Below are 23,799 nucleotides of genomic sequence, written 5' to 3'. Positions count from 1 at the left end.
AGTAAATCCCCATTGACCAAACTATTCCCCTTTCCCATTTGAGCCCCAATAGGGCTCAATGGGAATGGGGAGGGCGCAAACAACGGGCTCGCGAATGGCAAGCCCGTTATTTGCGCCCTGGTCCCCTAACGGGACCCCTAAGGGACGTTTGTTCCGACCAAACGTACCTTACGGGTCCCGTTAGGGGACCTCGGAATCGGGCGGTAGGGGATTACCGGCACCGGTCTCCTTACCGGTGCCCGCTATCCCCTAACGCCCGACTCGGAATGAGGCCCATTGATATTTAATGTGTTTTACATTGAACCAAGAATGTCTTTGTGGGTTTGTAAGTTAATCTAAGGTTTTGAGTTTCTGTTGTGATTTGGCGGTGGTCTACAACAGTCACATTGGTGAGATTTACATGATGTATAATGCTTTTGTATTAATTTGATGTTTTCTTTAATTTTCTCCTGTTGTCCATACTTTGGTGAGCCCGGACACAACTTGTTTTGTTTTTATTAATGCTGATCATTTCAAGCAGGAATATATTTTTACGGAATATCATTACGATACAGTATCCATACCTCAGAGTATCTTTACTTGAGTTTACCCCGGATACTGAGGTAATTTGTTAGGGGTGAACCTATCCCTTTTCAGATTACTTTAAGCAACTGCTGTAGTTTCTTCCAAGGATGGATTCCTGTACATCCAGAGCCTCTTATTTGTGTGGATGATCATTTGCTCCCTGACTAATTCATTAAGAGGCACGCCTCTGCTAAAATTGCAGCAAGCGCTAATGTTCTTAAGACAGACATCTGCCTCTTGGATTCTTGAATACAACTAGTACCTGTTGAAACACACCTTGGTTTTTAGATTATACTACAGCATGGCATGCTTTTTAGCCACTTAACACTCATTCTTTCCATCCCACTCGCCATCTCTATGGACTGGAATTTCCCTGTAGACTCTATGGCTTTCTGGGCCTGGAGAATGGAACAAAAGAACATTATTCTTTCCTGAAGTCAGTTCCTCACAATCAATAGTGATCAAATAAATGCCCGAATATACCTTCCACTCAAGGCAGGGAATTGTTGGCTCATAAACAAGGCGTCAGGGAGTTAAACATCATATTCTGCATGTTATACTGCATCGAAAGAAAAGCAAAACGTGGAAGGAACTAAAAGAAAAAGAAAATAGCAAGAAAGGGAAGAAAAAAAGGAACAAGCTGACAGCTACAATACTGCTTCTCTTAATGACAGTGTTGATTTACCTGCTTGGGGTGCACATATATAGATCTGAAACGTGTTCTGTCCATCATATGTTCAGCATACAAAATCCTTCTTAGTAACAAAATATCTACTTGGCGTGCCAATCCACTGCCAGGCAGTGGATCAAATTCTTTCCTTCAGTACACGGTTTAAATTCTCCCACGAAGAATCCACGGCTCAGAGGGATCCCTCTGCAGTCTCTGTTGACACTCAATGGTAGCCAGGCTCCTCTGTGCCGGCACGCGTATGGCAATGCACAAGTGTCCTTTCCTCTAGTCCTCTACAGTGTGAGCTGTATGTGTGCCAAAGCAAAAGGTCCTTTCCTTTTCTTTTTGCGAGTGCCCGCCTGTCCTCGGGGAGCCTGCAGTGTTGGGTCATTCATATGATCCCATGCACATGAGAATCCCATTGCCTGCAAGGAGTGCATGCACCTCCATGCGTGAGAAATCACCACCCTAGCCCAGAGGGAAGCCTGGACCGGGACATGAACATCCCAATCCAACTACTACGTCAAAACCATAGCATGCCAAAGTGCACATAGGCATGGCAAGGTAGGTAGGCACTGACTATCCCAAATATGCACAAGCCACTGTGTGGGGATAACTATAGATCAAAAGCTGGATGTGCCCAGCAGGCAAGGTATGCCCCCTAGCACCAAAAGGAAACAGCATGTGCCTGTCAGCAATATACAAACACCTCTCCCTCAACACTGGTTGGAAGATATCGATCAATCCAGCCTGAGTTACGTTAACAACACAGGCATCATCGATAGGCTCGTCATCACTTGAAGAATCCACAGTGAGGAAGAGAAAGTTGCCAAAAGAAGTTTTTATTACAGGTAAGGAACCGGGCTTCCACACTCCCCATCCTCGCCTCGTCCTTTCAGGATCCTCTCTTCCCAGGGTTGTGGGTTGTGCAAAGAGTCCCGGGCAAGCGGCAGGATAGACACTGGGCCTAGATGACCCCTTCCCTCCACTGACTGCTGACCTCACAGTTCCTCCGAGGATAAGAGAGGTAAACCGTTTTAATGATAAAATGGCACAACAGTGAAATGGAATGGCCACCGATGCGTGTAGCGTGATCCCCATTATTCTTCTTTTAAACTGGTATAGGGATGGTATATTCCTATGTTCTCATTGCCCCAAGGCAGATGAACTGTGTAATCCAGCCCAAAGGTTTAACACTGAGCAAATGCCTAAGAATGTACAGCCCTTTCCTTACAACATGTAGTTGTTCCTTTGGGGCCTTAGTGGCGAAGCATCCAGTACTTCCGTGGAAGTTTGTTGTGAGATGAAGTGGTCTGTTGTGTGATGTATTTTGGAAGTGGTGCTTAAGTGCCTGGTGTCGGTTGCTTAGTTGTTCTGAGTTTCGACTTTTAGCCTGTTAGTGCAGGTAGCAGTCGGTGCATGCTTCACTGGCAGGTTGTGAGGGGCAAAGACAATCTTGAAAATATAAAGCAGCATAGCGAGTCATCAAAAGCATAACAAGGCAATCACAGTTTAAGTAAAGCATGAAAAAAGCCTATCAAGGCAATACAATGACACCTTTCTCTTTCTCTCTCTTCTCTCAATGTATTTCTCTCTCTCTCTTTTCTTTCTCTCTCTCAATGTATTTCTCCCACTCACTCACTCTCTCGTTATCTCCTCCTTTCCCACTCTCTCTATTTCTATCTCTATTAAATAAATTGCCATAAGTGAACAGCTAATATTTAATGGAGGCAAGAGCGTTTGTTTCAGCGAAATGGCTGCCTGAGATAGGACAATCCCAAGCGCTCATTCCCCTTCCTTAATTTGTTGGTTGGCAGGCTGATTGTCATTTTACAACAACATTATTAATTTATTTTATTGGCTATTTGTAAGGCACCTATAGAACAAATGGTGTTTCACGGCGCCAAAGGACAAAAAAGGGGGGTGGCAAGGTAGAAAGATAACAATGGTCCTACTAGGCCTTGTGACATTTGGATTGTGCAGGTGCAGTAACAAGAAGTGCGAGAGAGAGAGTAGTGTTCTGTACAAAATGTGAAAGTGATATGGTGGGAATGGAAGTGCAGGGTAAGAGGAGAGAGTGCAAGTGAAAAGGGGAGTGGAGGGAGGGAAGAGGGCCACAGGCACTTGGCGAGGGTTAAGGGGAGGTTGGGAGGGCAAGTGCCAGGGATTGCAAGAGGTTCAGGGGTTGAGGGTCCACATGCTAAGTGAGAGGAGGGGGTTGGACTGGGTGGGGGGCCTGGTGACCTGTAGAACACAGAGGGAGGGAGGCTGCCAGTCACTATGGCAGATGGGGTGCTAGCAGGGGTGGGGGAGAGGGAAGGAAGAAGAGAAAAGGGGGGTCTTGAGGAGCTTCTGGAACATGAGGAGGTGCAGATGATAGTGGGCCGTCTTGGCAAAGTCTGCTATGTGAGGGGAGAAGGAGAGAGAAGAGTCAAAGGTGACTCCAAGGTTTTTAGCCTCACAAAAGGGTGAGGGGAGGAGACCCATAAAGGGTGGCCAGGGGGTAGGAGGGAAGCAGGGAGCTGGGGTCCCAATGATAAGGCTCTCAGTCTTACTGGCATTAAGGCAGAGATCATTGGCAGCACACTATGCCTGAATAGCAGTCAGAAAGTCAGGGGTAAGAGAGGATGAGGGGGCAGTAGATAGAAGCTTGAAGGAGAGCTGTGGGTCATCTGCATAGCACTGGAAGTGAGGAGAGAAGGAGATCAGGTGGGCCAAAGGGGCAACATAGATGTTGAAGAGCCACAGCAAGAGAATAGAGCCTTGAATGATGCTGCAGGTGGTGAGCGTGATAGGGGAGAGAAAATGGCCCAGTTCATCCTGGGAAGGTCGGTCAGAGAGAAATGAGATCAGCCAGTCCAGTGCTCGGCCTCTGATGCCAAGGGTGTCACAGAAATGATTTGTCAGGGTGGCATGATTGACTGTGTCGAAGGCAAAGGAAAGATCCAGAAGAATAAGGATAGATGGAGAGTTGGAATTGAGATTTGAGAGCAAGTCTTCATGGGTGTTCAGTAGCGCAGTCTCCATGCCTCTGGCTTCTCTGAAGTCAGAGTGGTGGTCGTGGAGACAACCAACAGATTCAGTGTGTTGGATCAGTTGGGAGATGACCAGCTTTTCCAGGAGTTTGCCCAGGAAAGGGTTAATGAGATAGTACAGTAGTTAGCTGGGCAGGATGGGTCTTTTGAGGAGATGATGCACAAGAGAGTGCTTGAAGGGAACTGGGAAGGAGCAGGCTCGGACTGGTCTATAGGGCAATAGGTCAGTGCCTGAACCAAAAACTTAAAATGCTAGTGAGGGACAATTTTTTGGGCCAAAGTGGGCCACTTTGTTGGCCCATGTGTGCAAGTTTGAGGAGGTACTAAACCATGCGACTAGTAATTTTTACTAATGTTACTGAATAAATATCCTTTAAAATGCAATATTTGCATCACATTTGATCAACAACCTCCCCCTTAGCTACTACTGAAACCGTCTGTCACAAAATAATGAATTGTCATTTGCAACTGTGGGCCACTTTTTCATTGGGGCCTAAGACAATGTTATGCTCCAGTGATTACAGAAATCGGCCAAGGCAGGCGCAACGCAATGTTGTCCTTGATAGTTCTGGAGGAGCAGGGTAGCATCTGTTGGGAAGAGACTTTCATAGAGAGGACTTTTTCTAGAGACCTCATACGGTGCTATGAGTGAGAAAGAGGAGAATAGGAGGGAAGGGTTGAGGGGGGGCAAGGGAGGCATGAGAGCTGAGTAGAGAGGAGGGATCGGAGTGGAGGAGAGTGAGCACAGGATGTCATTAGTTTTGGTTAAGAAGTGGGAGGCCAGTGAAGTACAGAGGGTCAGGGATGGCAGGGGAGAAGTGGAGACTGCAGAAGGATTGGCGAATTCCTTGCAGAATTTAAACTGTTTGCCCATGTTGTTAGTGGCCCCAGAGATGCGGGCTTGGATATGGGCTGTCAGAGGATGTGCCTGTTGCCCTCCACATCTGCTCAGCAATTCTGCACTTGGGTTTCAGTGAGGCTAGGTCTGATACTAGGTTTTGCACTTGGAGGCTGGCTTCATAAGGATCCTCATGGTAAGGGCAAGAATATCCAGGGTGTTGGTGAAAGATAGGTGAAGATTAGCAAGGTGTCATGATCTCTGCTTCCAAAAGATCAGGACTTGCCCGACTCCCTTGGAAGCAGACCCATAACCCCGGTTCCGAGTGCCAGCCAGTCCCAATTGGGACCTTTTGGACCCTGTCCTGGCGCCAGTGGCACCAGGCTCATAAAGATGCCCAGTCCCAGCGCTGGAAGCGCCGGGCTCATAATGCTTGGGTGGACTTACCTGCAGCAGACCATGCTGCTTACTTACCTGCCAGTTGAACCCCTGATCCTCTTCTGTTTGGGACTACTTTTCCTGTTGGGTGGGGCAGGAGCCACTCCCTAGGTTCAGAACACTGGAACTCTTCTGGAAAGCAGGAACTCTTTTCTTACCTAGGCGTGGCTGTGGAAGGAGACACCTAAGCACTACAGGAGGCTATTTAAACCACACCCGATGGATGAATCTTGCTTTGCGTTATTCTGCATTCTCTGCAGCAGAACGCTCATCGTGTCTTCTGCTTCTGATCCTGGGCCTAAGGGAACAAAGGCTTACCATCCTGGAATCCAGTCTTCAGCAGCACCTGTAAAGACAAAGAAAGAACAGGTTAGCACTACGGTCTTCAGTGGCAGCGCATCTCTTACCTGGTCCATCGGCTGTCACCAACGCCTCGCGCTGCATTCCGGCATCTGAAAGACAAAGGCTTACCTACTCTTCGCATGCTCCGGAGGTCTTCGCACTGCATTCCGGCATCTGAAAGACAAAAGCTTACCAGCTCTTCGTACGCTCCGGAGGCCTTCGGCGCTGCATCCCGCATCTGAAAGACAAAAGAAGGTGCGTTTAAAGACATTGGGCAACTTTATTACTCACGTGCCATTACTCCTTCCCACGCTGAATCCAGTGGGTATTCCAGCACCCTTCAGCTTCTCTAAAGCTCCGAACTTGTACCTGCAAGATAAAAGGGACAGTTAGTGCGCATCATGAAGCAGGCTACAAGCGCTTACTTACGTGCTTCCAGGCGCTTCTATTCCTCACGCGGGTTCGATCCTCAACTCTCATCAGCCCGCCATCCGCCATCGCCGGAACCCTGCAAAACAAGAGATATCATTACAAAAGACTTTTAAGACATTTGAAGTGCCCAGAACTTACCGTTCGTGCAGTTAACGACGGACAGCAGTCCTCTGAGGTCAAGAGGCCTGCACCCTTATCCAGTAAAGAAACTGGTTACGGCACCCTGCCCCGAGGCAGATGGAGAGCTCGGCGTTCACTTACCTAAGGTGAGGGCGTTAACCTTTGGGGTTCTACAGGAGAAGAGAAAGGGAAGAGGAGAGAGGCACCCAATAACCCCAGTTCATTAATCCCATATTTTCTATCTGCAGACATCTTAATCTTCGAGTCAGACATACAGTGCACAGAGGTCCAGCCCAAAGAGCCAACCGTGTGTTACACATCACCTTTGAAGATACTGCATTCACCCAGTCAAGACCGGCGCCTCTGCGGGAATCAGGTGAGCGTTACACAAGGGCAGAGTAAGTGTGGGAGTCCATGGCAGGAGTGGGAGGGGAGTGAAAGTTCCGGCAAAACCAACAACTGACACACGCTTCTTCGGTCAAATGACAGCAAAGGAGACTGGCAGTGCAGGCAGAGGCTTACCCGGGGGACCTAATAGATCAAGGCGAGAGGACAAGAGAGCATGGTCAGACCAGGGGAGAGGTGTAGTAAGAGTATTGGAGATGGGGATGTCTGCTGAGATAGAGCATCCAAGGTATGTCTGGCTGAGTGTGTTGGACCGGAGGGATGAATGGTGAGGGAAATAAGTCACAGAGGCCATGGAAGAGTCCAGTGACAGAATCAGGAGAGTCAAGGTGAATATTTAAGTCTCTGTGGAGGAAAAGCTTGGAGGTGGAGGCAAGAAGAGAAGAGGTGAGATCAGATCACTCCAAGATGAAGAGGGAGACTGGAACAGGGGTCCTGTAGAAGGTGGTGAGAGTTAACGAGAGGGTTGGAGAGACATTAAGCCTACAGACGAGGCATTCGAAGGAAGCGTAGGTCTGAACGGGAATGATAGTAGCAGGGACACTTTCAGGGAAGCTCAAGGCCACTCCGCCACCAGACCGGTTAGGCATGGGCTTAGAGAGGATCTTGTAGCCCTCAAAAGAAGTGACAGAGCTGGCAGTGAACCATCTCAGTGAGAGTGAGAACGTCAAGGTCAAAGTCTTCAAGAAGGAGAAAGATATCAAATGAGTGCTTAACAGCAGAGCGACAGGTGAGGTTTAGCTAGCTGACACTTGTTGTCACCTTTGAAGGACTTCTGCCGGAGAGGGCTACAGGGATGTGGTACGCCCGTCAGTGGTGGAGAAGGGGCAAGACGGGTGGCAGACAGAGGAATGGCAGGAGAAGGGAGGACGTTAATGAGAGATGGAAGACGCCTATAAAGAAGGAGGAGATTGGGCTGAGAGCCCTGCACCATGACACTGCCATTCTGATAGATATTAATGATGCACCTAAAGGATAAGAAGGCTGCCAAGAGTATGTCCCATCTGGTGCCATCAAAAATGGGTGACAATGAAAAAGGGGAGAGGACAGAGACCATGTGTGGAGTCCAGAGATCCTTGACTGAAAGTGGTCTGAGGCGGCAGCGACAAAGAGGATGTCTGTGACAGTCTGCCTGGAAGAAGCGTTGACATAAGTGTCATCAATGGGCAATCCTGGATAGGAGACCAGGATCTTTTTTGAACTTGTTTACTTCCAGGCTTCGAGGGAGAGGTAGAACAGGTGATGTAGTAGCAGCTAGAGTAAACAGGAGAGATGTAGAGCACCATTGAGGAAGAGAACAGATAGATGGAAAGGCGGAGAGAGGGAGACAGAGAAGCTGCAATGCACAGAAAAACTACACAATGCACAACAAACTCACCCGGTTTCCTAGCAGCAAGACAGTCGAATGCATAAGAGAGAAGTCTAGACCATTGAAAAAAGTCTCTGTGTTGACACAACATGGGTCCACTCACATCAGATATGTACCCCGCAGCCAGGGTCTATGCGAGGGGTCCTCCCAGCACCCCAGGGAATGCTGCCACCAGTCTCCCACTCCATCCAGTCCAGGTGCAGCTCCCCTTCAAGTGACCACCAATCAGGGAATCAGGGGCTCAGTAAGTTAGGTTCTCCAGTGCAGCAGCCCCCAGAGCCCCCTCATCGGCAGTCCAGCTGTGCCACAAACACAAATATACAACCCATATAGGCTTCCAAGCAGCAGGGGCCATCTCACATCAAATGGAGCAGAACAGCAGTGGGTAGTAGCAAAAGGGGAATGCAGTACACAGAACCAGCAACAATCCCTGTGTGGCAGCAAAGCAGGACTCATCAGCCAAAGGGAAGCAGAGCACTACAGGCTTCCCACTCCAGCTTGTCACCTGCAGCCAGCAGCTACCCAGAGATGAGCCCACAGGGCCAGCCATCACGTCCACTCTCAGGGGCATGAGGAGCCCCCTCCACACTGTTAACATGCAGGTATGCTGTATCAATGGTGCGAGGGCCTCTGCATCCTGTCCACCCTCTGTAGTTTATAATACCCGCTGCATACTAATATCAGAACAGAGCGTAGATTGCAGCAGATAGCTTCATCAGCTAAGCGCCCAGCTCCTGGGGCACTATAAATGCACAGTTAGGTGGGGCAAGCGGGGAAATATATTTGCTGGGATTGCACCTTCTTGAAAACCCAGCGCTCTTCATGCGTGCTCTGGTGATCAAAGAACTAATGATAGGTAGACTCTCGTTGTGCTCTCCAGTTCGCATTACCTTTCATCTCAATTACCAGCCTGTGCATTCGCAGTTAACAAACTTTCATAGAAGCTACCTTCTTTTCTTTCCAGGACTTGTATTCTCTGCTGTGGAATATAACTTTGCCCATAACATTTGCTGCTGCAGAGAGAAGGGCAAATATGCTGCATCTTATTTTTCTTTGTCTCGTCTTTGGGCGAAGTCCAAGCTCTAGTAAGCAAAACCAGTATAGGGAACTCTGTGCCTGCACCACACCAGTCTCCTCAGCCAGTCTGTGCTGGGCCCCTCACTGTCCAAAGCCTGCCAGGCTCTCACCAGGTGCCGGATTGCAGTGCGTCTCTGTGACTCCTGAAACCACTTAGTGTAGCCCTACACTGCCACTGTCTCCCAGCCCAGCTGTTCACTGGATACCTTGTCCACACAGCCACAGATAATATTGCTGCTGCGACCGCCATCTTGACTGCCTCAGTTTCCCCTGGCCCTCGTACCTCCATCTCTACCAAGCCTGATCTTCCTTTTCGGCTCAAAGGAAGCATTGACCCCGCCTGAGCAGTGAGCTACTCCCAGGGGTGGTCCCTCGACTCTGGTCCCGCTCCGGCTGCAACTTGCCGCTCTCAATCGGGATGCCGTCAGGACCAGCAGGTTCTCGCCACCAGGTCACCCCAAAGCACCAGTGTGCCTAACCGCACCCAGTATGGGATGGTCCTCAATCACAGTTGCTTCCTCACTCACTTGTGGGCTGGAGTATATCGCCATCCCGGGTCCCGATTTCCGCTCACTGGCTCTCCGTGGCCACCATTATGGACAGCTCTGCTTCCGGTGTGAACCCCACTTTTTCTGTCTGCTACCCATGGACAGGGACTTTCTCTCCACCCTCGAAGCGACACTGATGCTGCCTGCCCCTGTGCCAGTCTCAGAAACATATTTTTAGTGCCACCACTCAACGGGATTGCATATCAAATACGAGGATCTGCAGGAGCTCCACTGTGACGTGACTGCACACCCCATGAAACTGGAACTGGAAAACCAGAAAAATGGAAAACACATTCTAACCTCTTTGGGTTCTGCGCTCAGTGGGTTTGTTAGGACCTTTGCCTATCATGGCAACAAACCGTGCTTGTTAGGGTTTGTCAGGGGACCCAGGCAGATGACTGAATTCCTAGTAATTTCTCCCAGAAGTCTAACCTTGTGTCTCTAACATGCATCAAACCCCTCTCACGCAGATCACACAGCCACGGACCAAAAATGAATTGCCCTTGCATGACCCCATTCACCTGGTGTGGAGGCAGCTTCATAACTTCAACTTCAGAATAATGCTGAGACACTACAGGGGGTTCTTCACAGGAAGGTTGTGTGTGGATTCCTTAAAATTGTACACACAGCCGGGTCCACATCACTTGACTAAAAGTGGTTGTCGCAAGAAAGCTGGGGAAGATTTTCAGTGTGTCTGTGTGTGTGTTGCCAGAGAATTGTGGCTGGCTAGGGCTTGTACATGAAACCTAGCGCCGTGTGGGGACCCTTCCTTTGTATTGCCAGGCTGACCTCTATGCAGCCCAGGTCAGATCAAACTCATCTTACCCCTTTGGTTTATTTCCTTGGTTCACAGCGCTGGCATCCATCTTGTCAGCGGAAGCTATGACCAACAGTGGTGAATCTCAGGCTAGAAGAGACAGAGCAGTGGACTTCATTTCTGTTTTTCTCTTGGATCACATCTATACCAAGCCCCTCTTTGTGTCTGGGCACGGCAGTCAAGTCGGGGAGAAGAAAGGTGATGGTATTGGATCATGACCATGGAAATATAGGCCACCTTGGCTAATTGGCTAACTACATGTGCAGTAGTTACTTGTATGTAGCATAAGTGGGGTGTATCTATCAGTGCACAGGCTAGGAGCACTTTCTTTATCATGTTCAGTTCCTGTATTCCTGAGGGGGCACAGTTGTCCTGTTACATTGTTCTTCATTGTCCCCCAGCCTCCCGTTCTGTGGATCTTTCATAAAAGTGTACTTTGTTTGTCGCTCTGGGAAGATTACGTTTGCCTGGGCATCAGAGTGCTCTCCGCTTGTATTGCTCGTTGTGTGTCCTCAGCAGCCTTATTATCTAATTGTATGATGGATTTCTATTGTTTTGAGCTCTGCTGCATGCTGTCACTCTAACTTATAATGGACTGTGAAAAGACAGTCTATTTTGATGTACATTCTGCCTCTTTGTGCTTTGGTGGATCTCATAACTTTGGGACCCCTTGATGGCCAGCGCAGGTGCCATCGTTGCCTCACCAGCAAGGAAAACACTGCAAAGTACTCTTCCGGATTGGAAGACTATCGTTTGAAATTATTTAAAAGCAAACATATTAATAGTGTACAGAAAGGAAGAAAAAACAAAATGTGGCAAATACTATACATATATGCATTAACTAAATGATTAATTAAACAAATGTAGTAAAAACAGTAGCTCCATCTGTTACCTACAGTATCAATTCCTCATTAAAAAGCAATGTAATATTCGACCATTCCACTACATGGCCTGCTGAACCGCTGGTATGGCTCCGAACACTGAGACAAATTTGATACTTGATCCCTGAGCCACCCGTGGGGCACCCTCACACCTACCAAATAGGTGACAGCAGGTTAGCAATGGAAGGTCACTTTCACTATCTGGCACCAACCACCATCCCGCAAGAAGAACAAAGTAAACTAAGTAAAAGTAACAATGAGGAAAAGAAGGACAAAGTAAGCAGAGTAAACTATTGATGAGGAAAATGAGATGGAACAAAAAAACAGGGGGCAAACATTCCAAGACGGAATTCCTACTGCTGACCAACAACATTTAACTCCATGACATCCAGACCTGGTTCTCCACCATCGCAATGAACCTCGAGGTATTCACACCCCAACTGCCCAGCTGCTCCAATTCCCTTGTGTTCTACATTAACAGTCACCTCTCCTTTAAGAACAATGGGAGGAAGACACAAATGGCTGGGTAACCACTTTGCCTCCTGTGGAAAATCAAGCCCTTTATCACAGTAAACAACTTCAGATCCGCAGTCCAACTCTTGGTCCTGTCTCACCTGCATGGTGGCAATGTCCTCCTAGAAGGCCTTCCGGTGACCACACTGGCCACGTGAGGTGTGTCCTACATGCTGCAGCATGACTCATCAAAGGACTCACAAATTCGACTACATCCCCCGATCCTCTTTGAAATGCACTGACTACCTCTGAAGCATGTATAATCTACAAATGCAGCTGCAATATGGACAAGGCTCTTGCCCTCAAGTATCCAAGCTACCTAGCTGAGAAGGCCGGCATCTCCAAAGGCCTAAAATCCACCAGAAGGACATGTGCAGACTTGAACTTCACCGGTGCAGAAAGGAAGGAACTAGAAGACATGCCTTCTCTGTCTGTGCCCTCTGACTCTTGGACCTTATCATCAGGAGACTGGCCACTTTCCTTCTACATTTCAGGAAGGAGCTCAAGACCCAAGGACTCCTCCCTAACACCCCATGTCCACACAGCCTCCACTCTCCACATAACCCACAAATGGGTGATCTTCTCTCCTCTGTCTTCATCCCTGGTTGCTTGTTGATCCTTGCTGCCAAACTGCCCACCCTCCCCCTCACCTAATGTTATTTTATGTATTTATTGGTTATTTTATAAGGCGCCGGTAAAACAATTGGTGATTTAAGGCGCCACAACTGTTAGCTCCATGCTACCTTGTATCTCTGGTTCCCTCACTGTGTAACCCCATCCCCATTACCTGAAAAACGCTGTGTTGCTTCCCTAATCTATTTCTGTGCTCAACAAAAACGTGAATATTAATAATAATAATTATTATTAATTATTGGCACCAGGGAAGTATCTGACCACTTTACCAGAGTGACAAAATGGTAGAAACGTTCCTGAAGGTGGCCCAAGATCTGTGCTGGGTCACATGGAAGGCAAGAGGCTGAACTTCCGGGTCTTTTGGACATGTAGTAATGACTGAAACTGAAGTGGGAGAATGTAAGAAAAGGCTCCCACCAATCCCCTCTCTCCCTTGGCCTAGAGGATCACGGCCCAGGCACCCGCCACGAGAAGAGTTTACCCATCTACCAGACGACCAAATACCCTGGTACAAGAACATACGGATGTGCCCTCCCGCGTGCCCGACAGCCTGCCATACCCTTGCCGACGCCTGCGGCATGGAGGGACTCGACTGAATCATCCAGCACTAACTCGACACATCATTAGAGATGCCATGACGACCCGGCCAACGGCCAGAATACCCGTACAACATACACACTGGACATTCCCACACCAATCCACACGAAGAACATACTCAGTGCTATGACACAAGTGACGGATACACCCACAGACGAGCATCTTTATTATTTTTCACATAGGCTTCTCAAAATGCAGAAACGCAAGACGCACAATGAACTCATCTAAAAGCTTGCTCACGCTTCTCCTAAACCCATGCGCAATAATGAAAAGCATAACGAAGACACGATACTGGGGATAAAGCAATATGATAACATAACCTAAAGCGCTGTGTACCAAACGTCTCCGCCTATGCACCAGGCCCAAGTAGGCCGCAAGCAAGAGCTTCCATGAACATTGAATGAGCAAGAGTATAGTTGCTGACCCTGCAGAATGAGCCCGGCGATGACTGACAGTCAAGGGCACAATGTTGCAATCTCGTATGCCGCAAGCCGACGCCGAGGTCACACCTGCAATTAAAACCAGGCACACAGTGGAAAATACAATATTAATTGTGCAGAATTCTGCCACGACCACGGTCCCACCTCACGTGACCAAGCCAAACCTGACAGGGTGCCAGGCCCAGGAGGAGGGAGGCACCGAAAACCCCCGTTTCAAGACATAGGCAGATACAATTAAGTGATTCAATGGACATCTGCGGCGGTGGGAGTAGTTGGCCTTCAGGCATACCAATAAATCTTCACGTTGTCTGCACATAACCATAGTGAAACATTGTTGCAAATGACAGGTGCACCGCGAGCTGGGAACAACGATGGTCCCAGAGTGGGGGGCTCGTGCGTGGACCAATCAGAACATGGGGCTCTTATCACTGACGCCAGTAACATTGACCAATCCCCAGGGATCTTCATGTAACAATTTTCATGTATCAATTTGAAGGGACAACCCAATTATACCACCTGACTAACCCTCAACCACTAACAATGCTCTCTATACGTATGCTATACTAACCCTACCACTCGAGGAACCAATCCAGAGTGGCGATAGGTTTTTTGCTAAACTTTCCAAGGTGACGCAGGTAGCGCGTCATACTAAGGTAAAAAGGGCCTGCGAGCCCAGGATGAAGAGAGAGAGTCAGGACGGACGCGTACGTTCCTTGACCCATCCCTGCCGTTTGTCCAATAAACAGCAGAATCACCTTGCTTCTTGCGTGTGCCTCATACTCATTTTTGGGATACACGGGAGGAGTTGGGGCCTCCCTGCCCGGAGGTCTGCGGACGGCTCAGCCGACCCCGGGAGAATTTCCCCCCGACAAAACCATCCCAGCAACCCATACGGCACAAGACCACAAATGCATGCTCTGCTTTGGGCACCATACACTCAGAAGATTGGGTTGCCTTGTAGACACTATGTCGAAATCAAAGCACTAGCTTTTGTGACGCGGCTGAACGCCCAATGTGTCCCCATCCCCAGGCATCACCAGGGTGGCTTCCATGAAAAAGGCTAGGATCTTGAAAGTCTGACAGGATGCATTCTCAACTGGCAGGGACTAATTGTTTTTGGACTTCGCATGTAACTAAAATCCCCAGAAGTTCGGGTGACATGGAATCATCCAATCACACGAAATTACGGTGCGAGCAAAGATGGCAGCTGTCAAACGACGGCCGATGAAACATGATTTTCAAGCCCTCTAAGGTGTCCAGTCCTATCTCTATGCCTTCTACTCTGCCGAGTGCGCGACCCAGAAGGCGTTGAGAGGGAGCTATCACCGGAACAGTACAGTAGCCTGATTGATAAAGTCCCTATCTGGTCATTTACGATCTGGCTGAAGGAGATGCAGCTTTTGCCAGACAGAAAAGCAATTAATCTGCAAACAAGCTGAGGAACAGCAGGCCTGTGCCTCGGAGTCTCAGGCTGCTGGAGCTCGCGAGGAGAGATAAGACTGCAGCCTGCTATGTATTGTACATTTTAATTAAGTGCTTGTTAGCGGCGGTTATCTTAACCGTCATAAAATGACTGTTGTAATACATTTTGTTTGAAGAAGCGAACGGAGGGGGCCGCAAGACTATGAAAGCAGGCGCCGATTGCTTTCACTTTAAATCAAAGAACGAATGCTGAAAAGGAGGGATGCAGCATGGATCTGAGCCGAGTTGCTAATGGTTATTTAATGCGGCCATCAGTGTTTGTAAGTCCCCGGCATACGGAGCACACACAATATCCTCCAAACCCTCTTTAACACTTATTTGAGATGACAGGAAAAATGAAACCGTTTGTGCTTTCAATGGAAAAGCAATCACCGCTACATTATATTCCCCTTGCCCTATCATGCTAATGCATGCTAAAAATGTCAGCAAATGTATTTAAGGACCTGATGGAGTGTTGCCGTTTGATTCCTGTTACTTGGCTGATTAATAAAAAAAAGATCTTCAATTTGTATGTAAATGCAGCCGGGTTTCATATCATCCACATACCTGCACCTGGAGAAAATAATAAACTGGAGTTTAATGCGGCAATTATAGGCATTTATGGAGCTCCTAAAGAGGCAGCCGCCTCCCTGACCACCGAGATGAGATATCCACCGAGAGCTATTACCGCTCCCCGGTGCCGGCGCAGCCAATGCAGATTTGCCCATTGACTTGTATTTACCGAGTGCAAAATATATAGCTGACTTTTTGGTTGGACAAAAGAGTTATCTGCCCAGTCTTCTGCGAGAGTGATGATTGGATTGTATTACTAGGAACTGTATCCAGAATGGCACTGCCGCGCATTTACTTGGCGCTGTACGCGAGGCAGAGGTGACTGATGGTTTTGCACGCATGCATGATGAGAATTAATAGCGGGAGATCCGACCGCAGTCTCGCTGGCAGGCGCTGTAATGCAGAATAATCTCTGGTGACATGCTCTTTCCAGCAAGCTCTCGTAGGCCCACACAATGCCCAGCAAAACAAGGCCTGGGGCCTGATGCGCAAAGACTTGCACTGGAGCAAATGAGGAGATGCTCTGCGAGCATCTCAGATTTTAAGCCTGCTACTTCATGCTTGATTCACAAAAACCTAAAACTGGAGCAACTCTGGAGATGACCGCATTATCTTTGAGATGGTCACAAGGATGTTCTCAATGCATTTCAGGGATGCTCCAGGAAGCGCCAGATGTGCACAGTATTTGGCTTTGTGATTCAGGCATGAGGTCGCAGGTGAAAATCTGAGATGCTCATGGACATCTCCTAGTTTGCTCCTGTGGAAATCTTTCTGAATCAGGGCGATATCTGTGATTGTACCTTTTAAATGGTATCTGTTGCTCTTTCACAGCTCTCTAGTTCATGCTGAAGGTTAACTGACAAGCAATCTGAAGGAGCAAGTTTAGCAAGGATGAAAAGTGGTGGGGTTTCATCCCTTTTCAGTAAATTGCAAGTCAGTCTGGTGTTGGGGGTAGGGAGCCTAGTGGGGTCAAAATGGTGGAATTCAATAAGGTTGATCATTGAGAGTGGAGTTAATTGCCACCACACCACCTTTATGGCACAATGCAGAGAGATGGTCTGTTTTGAGCAGTTGAGGTTAGGTGCATGACTGATTGTTACTGGAGCAGGAGCGTTCATAGTCAGGAGAACAGCCATGCACAGTTTTGGGAAGGGTTGGACAGTCAGTTTCTGATTGAACGTCAACCAGTGAAGCAACAACACTGTTGGGGTGAAGTGATTCTAAAAGACACAAGGAATAAACGGGATGGCAGAAATAGCCTGGGTGATCTGTGATGCAGTAACATGCATTAAATGAGACTTGGTTGGTGTATAGAGGATTGCCTGCGTTATAGAGTAGTAGGCATCTAAAACAAGTGATGAATGTCCAGGGATGTTTGCTGGCATATGAACTGTGTGTAATTGACCCTACGCCCCCAGAACGATAAGAAGGTGATCAATCGCAGATTAGAATGTAAGAGTGAGGGCTTGGTGCCACCCGTAATACATTGATCCCAACACTAACAATTTTTGGTACTGCAATATTAAATGCCACTACATTTTGTGAACATAAAAGTGACTGGTCACTTCAAAGAACAGGAAACAAGATGGCTGGCTTGCATATCTATTCAACTCTAATAATGGTATATGTGGCAAAAAAGAAACACGCAACATGATGGCTGCTTTCAACAGCCTGCGTGTGAAACATTTGGGACAACGATTTCCCTCACAGTTATCATGCAGAGCTACACATCAAAATCAGACATCTCGTAATCAGGCTATCGCCAATGAATACCTCATATTTTCACCTCCTCCTAAGACCTTCTAACACTTAACATTGACTCACCCTTCCATTTTCAAAGGCAGTAAACACATTTGATGTCACGCAATAAAGATCTGAATTAGGAGCCACTCTTAAGCATATGTTATGTCCTTTAAGCGAGAGTGCCCAATGCAGATCACTTTGAAAGCAGATGAGAAAGTGTTTGAGATAAGAATGACTGCTCTGGTACCAAAAGAATTCCAGAACATGTATTGTTTTAAAAAATACTTTTCTAAGGATCCTAAATAATGTAATTCCAAATCAATGTTCACTGTTGACGTTACACTCATATAGCAAACTGTTATTCATTATCAAATTATCAATTCCAAGTATTTGGGAAACTGTTGTTCATTTTTGATTCTTACTTTAATCCACAGGAACTGCTTTTCCCTGGTTTACAGAATTCTCAATGTAATTGCATTATTAGAAAGTTGTACACAAGCATACTTCTATAAAATATTGAAAAATACACCAATAGGCCAAGATTTGTTTCACACTGGTAGGCTATATAAGCCTCCAATGCATGATTGACATAATACAAACAACATTGTCAGTAAGAATTAAACAAATGATATTGATTTCAGAAAGAGGTTTTTGTATGCATTGATATTCCCTTTTAAGTAGTACCCTTCGTTTTACACAATGTGATAATGATCATCTGTTTTTTTTCTTTGGTAATAACCACAAAGAAATAGATGGTAATTATTGAATTAGTTCTTTACTTTGTTCCAAATCAAAGCCTACAGGAAATTAATGAAAAGCACCAAATCAGACCTGGGTATAGTTACCATGCATACTAATGTCGTTAACCTCCATGAGTAGCGAAATAATACCTGCATTTGATTAGTTGACATACAATTAAGTATATCTTGTCCTGACATATCATGAGACTAATGGCAATCGCTATTATCTTCTTGTTATTGATATAGAATTACCTTTGAGGAAAGAAAGATACATTACTAATTCTACATGTAGGCAGTAGCAGAGGCAGCTTTTGGCGCCAGGGGGCTGCTAATAGGGCACCAGCATCAGACTGGGGGGCGAGCATTGGTGTAAAATATCATACATGCCCAATACCTAATACATCCTAATAATATTGTCACAGGTTGTACTGTTTATAACAAGATATCTAGTTCATTGCCTTGGCTAAGAATTTAGTTGTGTTTATTGGAAGAAATATGTGCTACTTGTTGCCAACCTGAGTTCGCATTCACCGCTTCGCTCTGTGTCACACATTTTCTCAAATCCAAAATATCTAATTTTGGTAACATCATCTTTGTTATGTTCTTTGCACCAGTGTAATCCTAACGGTTATCTTTCATCTTTTAATTGTATAACCGTAATATGTTAAAAAAATCCTGGTCTTTTAGCTCATCCAAAATATAATTTATTGCACAGGTATAAATTGGCGTAATTAATGTATATGCTTTTGTAATTGCTACATTGTTTAAACCTTTTGCCAAACTGTTCACCATACACTTTTGTTCTGTTTAGTGCATAGTGACACATTGCACAAGGTCTACATTTGAAAACCCCTGAAACTGTCTGTATTAAGCCGCATACGTGCACTGGCAGATTGTTTGGATACATGGCTAAGGGATAATCCATCTCTTGATGTGGGTGTTCTTTTTGTACATAAATCACGGGTATCTTTTCAGAATGTTCTCAAAATCTTTATCCACTAACAAAGTCGACCAATGTTTATTGAGCTACTTCTATATTAGTTTACTTCAAGCACTGTATTTTGCTATACAACTTTTTGTGGTCATGTGCAGTGTTTTTCATCTTTAGTTATTAGGCAATCTTTTCTGTTTTTACTAACATCTCCCAGAAAGCCCTATTCAAACATGTGTGTTTTTGGGCAAGTTTTTTTTCTCTCACTAAGTCATCTTCCATTATAATCAGCAGTCTTGATTCTGAATAATTGCAGATTGCTTTCAACAAAATGCTTTGGATTCCCCCAAGAGGGTCTAATTTGTTTTTGTTACTTTTCCATGTTTAAATAAATGTTCTCCAAAATCACGGGGAACTATTGTTTGCTTCACCATTGTTGCACTCATTAAACACTGTTGTACATGGGTATCACTGGCCAGCATAGTGTATGGATAGAGTCGTTTTTAAAATATTATGTAATAATGTGGATGACTGTGAGCTTCCTTATTTGATCATTTATGTAATACCTGTAGAATGCAGCCTTCTCATTAAGCTATTTTAGCACTGAAACTGGACAAAGAAAATGGGTTAGGAGATTAGTCAGATGATGGGAAGAGTTAGGTGATCACCTTAATTGACAATGTTTGCCAGAAACGAGTTTCAAAGATTTCTGGTCTGACCTGAGAAGGTCCATCTATCTCACTTTGTAATGCAAGCATTGGGTTGAACCAACATTTTATTTTACTGATCCCATGTTCTGATAGGTGTGTGTTTTTGGAATGTGTCCAGGATAAGAATAGTGCCTGTGTCATGGCATGCACATGGGGTGGTGCAGAAGGATTTGCATTGACTTCTCTGTAGCATGGCAAATCAAAAATGCAACTACTTTTAGGAGTTATGATTTTTTATTGGGTTTGGAAAAACCTAGGGGAAAAACATTCCCTCCTTTAAAAGCTCCCCTTAAAAATATATCATGTGAACCTCTTAGATGAAGTAGAATAAATGAGGTTGAAACAACTAAGCAAATGATGGCCTTCAAGTCTCATAAATTGTTGAAATGGAACCCTTGGGTGTTTATTCCTACCCAGGGTTCCATGTTATTTTCAGTTGATGTGGCTTGTGGCTGGGATACATGCAAATATCAATTAAGGTTCTGAGATATGAGTGGGCACGCATACAGTTCAAAGGACGCTGTATTGAAGGGAAGTTGTATGTGGCGCATAACCCTGAGAGCATCTTGGCATGGGGCAAGTAAGCTGCCTTGGAAATAGAGATACTCCCTGGTAAGCCAGTTCCCGTTTTGTGTGTGGATTATGGGGAACAAATGTCTCTGGAGGGTGGAGCATCAGCTGATTACCTGCAGAACAACTATCCCACTGTGTTTTCAGACAAGTTGGGTATGTTGCATGGATTTTCCCACAGGATTATATCAAAGAGAGGTGCAGTGCCTAAGCCCCACAAAGTGAGAAAGGTACCAATGTTGGCTAGGGAAGGGCTGAAGGACGAACTTTCCAAGCTAATGGTGCTAGGGATAATAGAGGAGAGTGGTTGTCACTGGTAGTTTTAGTGTGCAAACAGGATGGGGGTCTCAGGATGTGTGTTGATCTCAGGGAAATTAACACAAGCATCTGGGTGGATCGACATGCCCTATCTAATATAAGTGAACCATTGGCAACCATAGGGCAAGCTGCGTGGTTTTCTATGTTAGACTTATTGTTGGCCTACCATCAAATAAATTTGCATGCTGAGTCTCGTCCCCTCATGTCGCTTGTCACACCATTTGGAGCGTACAGATTTTGTTGGATGCCGCTTGGTTTGGCATCCGCATCAACTGTTTTCCCACGGTTGATGCAGGTGTTGTTTGGAGAAGTCTGTGGAGTAAGCTACTTCCAATATGATATACTTATGTGGGGTAAGGACCAGAGAGAACATGACGAGAGAGTCTGCTGGTGATGCAAATACTACAGAACAGTAGTTTGACTGTGAAATTGGCAAAGGGTCAGGTGGGAGTATCCAGTTTTACTAACGTAGGGCACACATTGGATGCTAATGGCATAAAACGAAAGTTGGTTTGGTTAAGGTGACGAGGGAGGTGCCATCGCCTGTGAACAAGGAACAGCTCAGGTTGTTCGTGGGAATGACTGAGTACTATGTAAAATGAATTCCGTCGTATTGTGAAAAGAGTGTGTGCATGCAGGCATTGTTGAAAACAAATTTCAAGTTTGAGTGGTAAGAGCATTGTCAGGAAGAGTTTATGCAGTTGAAGAAGGATGTGGACATGGCTCCATCAGTAAGCTCATTTGATCCTAAGAGTAGGATGGTGCTTATCGAAGATAAAAGCAATGTTGGTCTGGGAGCAGTGTTGGAGCAGTGGCAGGGTGTCAAATTCAGACCCGTTGCATTTGCGTCAGAGAAGCAGAGAGGCATTATGCTGTGATTGAGAGAGAGGCTTTTGTGGGTAATTTTGTACGTAATTCGGATGGATCACAAACCCCTCACTTATGTGTTGATCACTAACAGCATGGGGTCTGTGGCCCCCAGGACAAGTAAATGGATGGTTAATCTGCAAGAGTTTAATTTCAGGGTAGAATACATTGCTGGTACAAGGAATGTGGTGGCAGACTGTTTGTCCCGGTTGCCCGGGGTCTGTCTAGAGCTGGAGCCGGAGTGTGAGATGAGTACCCAAGTTGCCTGCAGTCTCCCTGCAGTTGATAAAAGTGAATGAGAGACAGAATGTCCATAAAATGGGGAATTGGCCTGGATCAGGGAAGGTTTGTGTGTCGGATGGAATTCTTCCATTTTAGTCTGTTCACATTCATACATTCGATAACTTCTGGCATTCATTTGATGACATTGGTGGCCAATTTGTTGAATGTTAAATGTTCAAGTTGTTTGCTAATCTTCGCAGTATCTTGGTGTCATTGATGAATGAGAAGAAACAGAGTTTGAAAGAATTAATTAGGTCAGTTAACGGTTTTGGATAGATGTCGAATTAGCATCAAGAGGAGAGTATCTTGCCAGTCAAGTGGCCAAGAAAGTGGATGAGATCCAAGAACCTATGTTCACTTGATCATCCGTGCACCTCTCACAGGTGTCCTCTAATTTTATGTTTGTTATGGCAGGTGGCACATTCATGCCTATTCCTCTCTTTCCGCACAAGTCCTGCAAGCCTCTTACCCCAAGTCTCAGTAGATACCCCAACCACTTACCTGGCCGCTGTATCCCTGCATCGCTGCTGCCCTCTCATGCACTTCTTGCCACACGACAGAAGTATTAAAGAGACTTACTCATCCTATGGAAGCCATTTTCCTTTCAGTGGATAAAAGATATTTGCATGTCATGTATAAATGCCCACGCCAGCTCACCTGCTCGTGAGACCCATGTGGAACGTTGGGGAGAGGTGATGGTTGGTTGGCCATTGCTATCTCTACTGAGGAGCTGGTACTCAACCCAATCCCATCTATGCATTATCTATGCATTATCTGACAAAATTATAAACGTACCTAACCGGGTCTGCTTCTTCTTTCTCCCACAAAGTAGCAAAGATTGCAGGAATAGCACAAGGATAACTTGATGCTAGGCGGTGGAACTGAGCAGTGCTGAGAGAAAGCACGTAGCTTGTAACTCTGCACACCAGTGCCAAGTTCCATCTGCAGGGGCAGAGCAGTGACTTTGGAAAGAAATTAGCCCACGTTATGCCCAGTTGTGTGACATGAGCAAACAGCAGTAATGAGATGGGTGTGCGAGAGGGGGAGAGTGCAGTGAAATTAAGAGGGTCAGATGTATCCTGAGGGGGAAGGAATAAGATAAGTTGGAAAAGGACGTGAAAGTTAGATAGGAGGAAGATACTGCAAGAGAAGAAGATTCAGAGAGAATGGAGGAAGAAGGTGCAGTCAGAGTGACTAGTACCAGGATGATGAATTTGACAGTAAACACTACCACCTATTTTGAACATGCCAGGGAATCCCAGCATGAAATGGGAGCTATGGAATTAATTATTTGAGGCATACCTGAATGCCCAAGATGATGATGTGTTAAAAGCATCAAGTATTGCTACTGAAAACTGCAATGGGTGCAGCCAGATAAAGAAAACAAGAACTTTTACGCTGTATGGATGGGATGATTGGAAGAAAGATTTGCTGGAAAGAGGAATGTAGTTCTGGTGCATTTTAACTTTTATTCTAGAACACTTTTGCCAGGAGAAGGTATTGATGACTATGTAGGTTTATTGAGTTGTCTGGCCTCAAATTGCGAGTTTGAAAGTATAACACCAGAGCAAGTGCTGGGGGGATCAGATTTCAATGAAGGCTTATAACAAGAATACGAGAGAGACTTTGGATGGGAGTGAATTCTGATCTGAATAATACCATTGAGACAGCAAGAAATATCAAGGCATCTGAGCTGAGAAAAGAAAAATGAACTATATGCAATTGGTGTCATCAAGAAGGAAGGTCAAAAAGGAAGAAGAGAATTACAAGGACCTTTCAGGAGCTCTGCAAGGGGGGTAGAAGTTATTGTTTCAGATGCAGAAAGCCAGATCACCAGGCAAATAGTGTGAAGAAAAAGAGTAGAGTGGGCTATATAGAGCCATAC

Source organism: Ambystoma mexicanum, chromosome 1q (assembly GCF_040938575.1).
Source record: "Ambystoma mexicanum isolate Mex_15411 chromosome 1q, UKY_AmexF1_1, whole genome shotgun sequence".
NCBI classification, from domain to species: domain Eukaryota; kingdom Metazoa; phylum Chordata; class Amphibia; order Caudata; family Ambystomatidae; genus Ambystoma; species Ambystoma mexicanum.
This window is presented reverse-complemented; position numbering follows the sequence as displayed.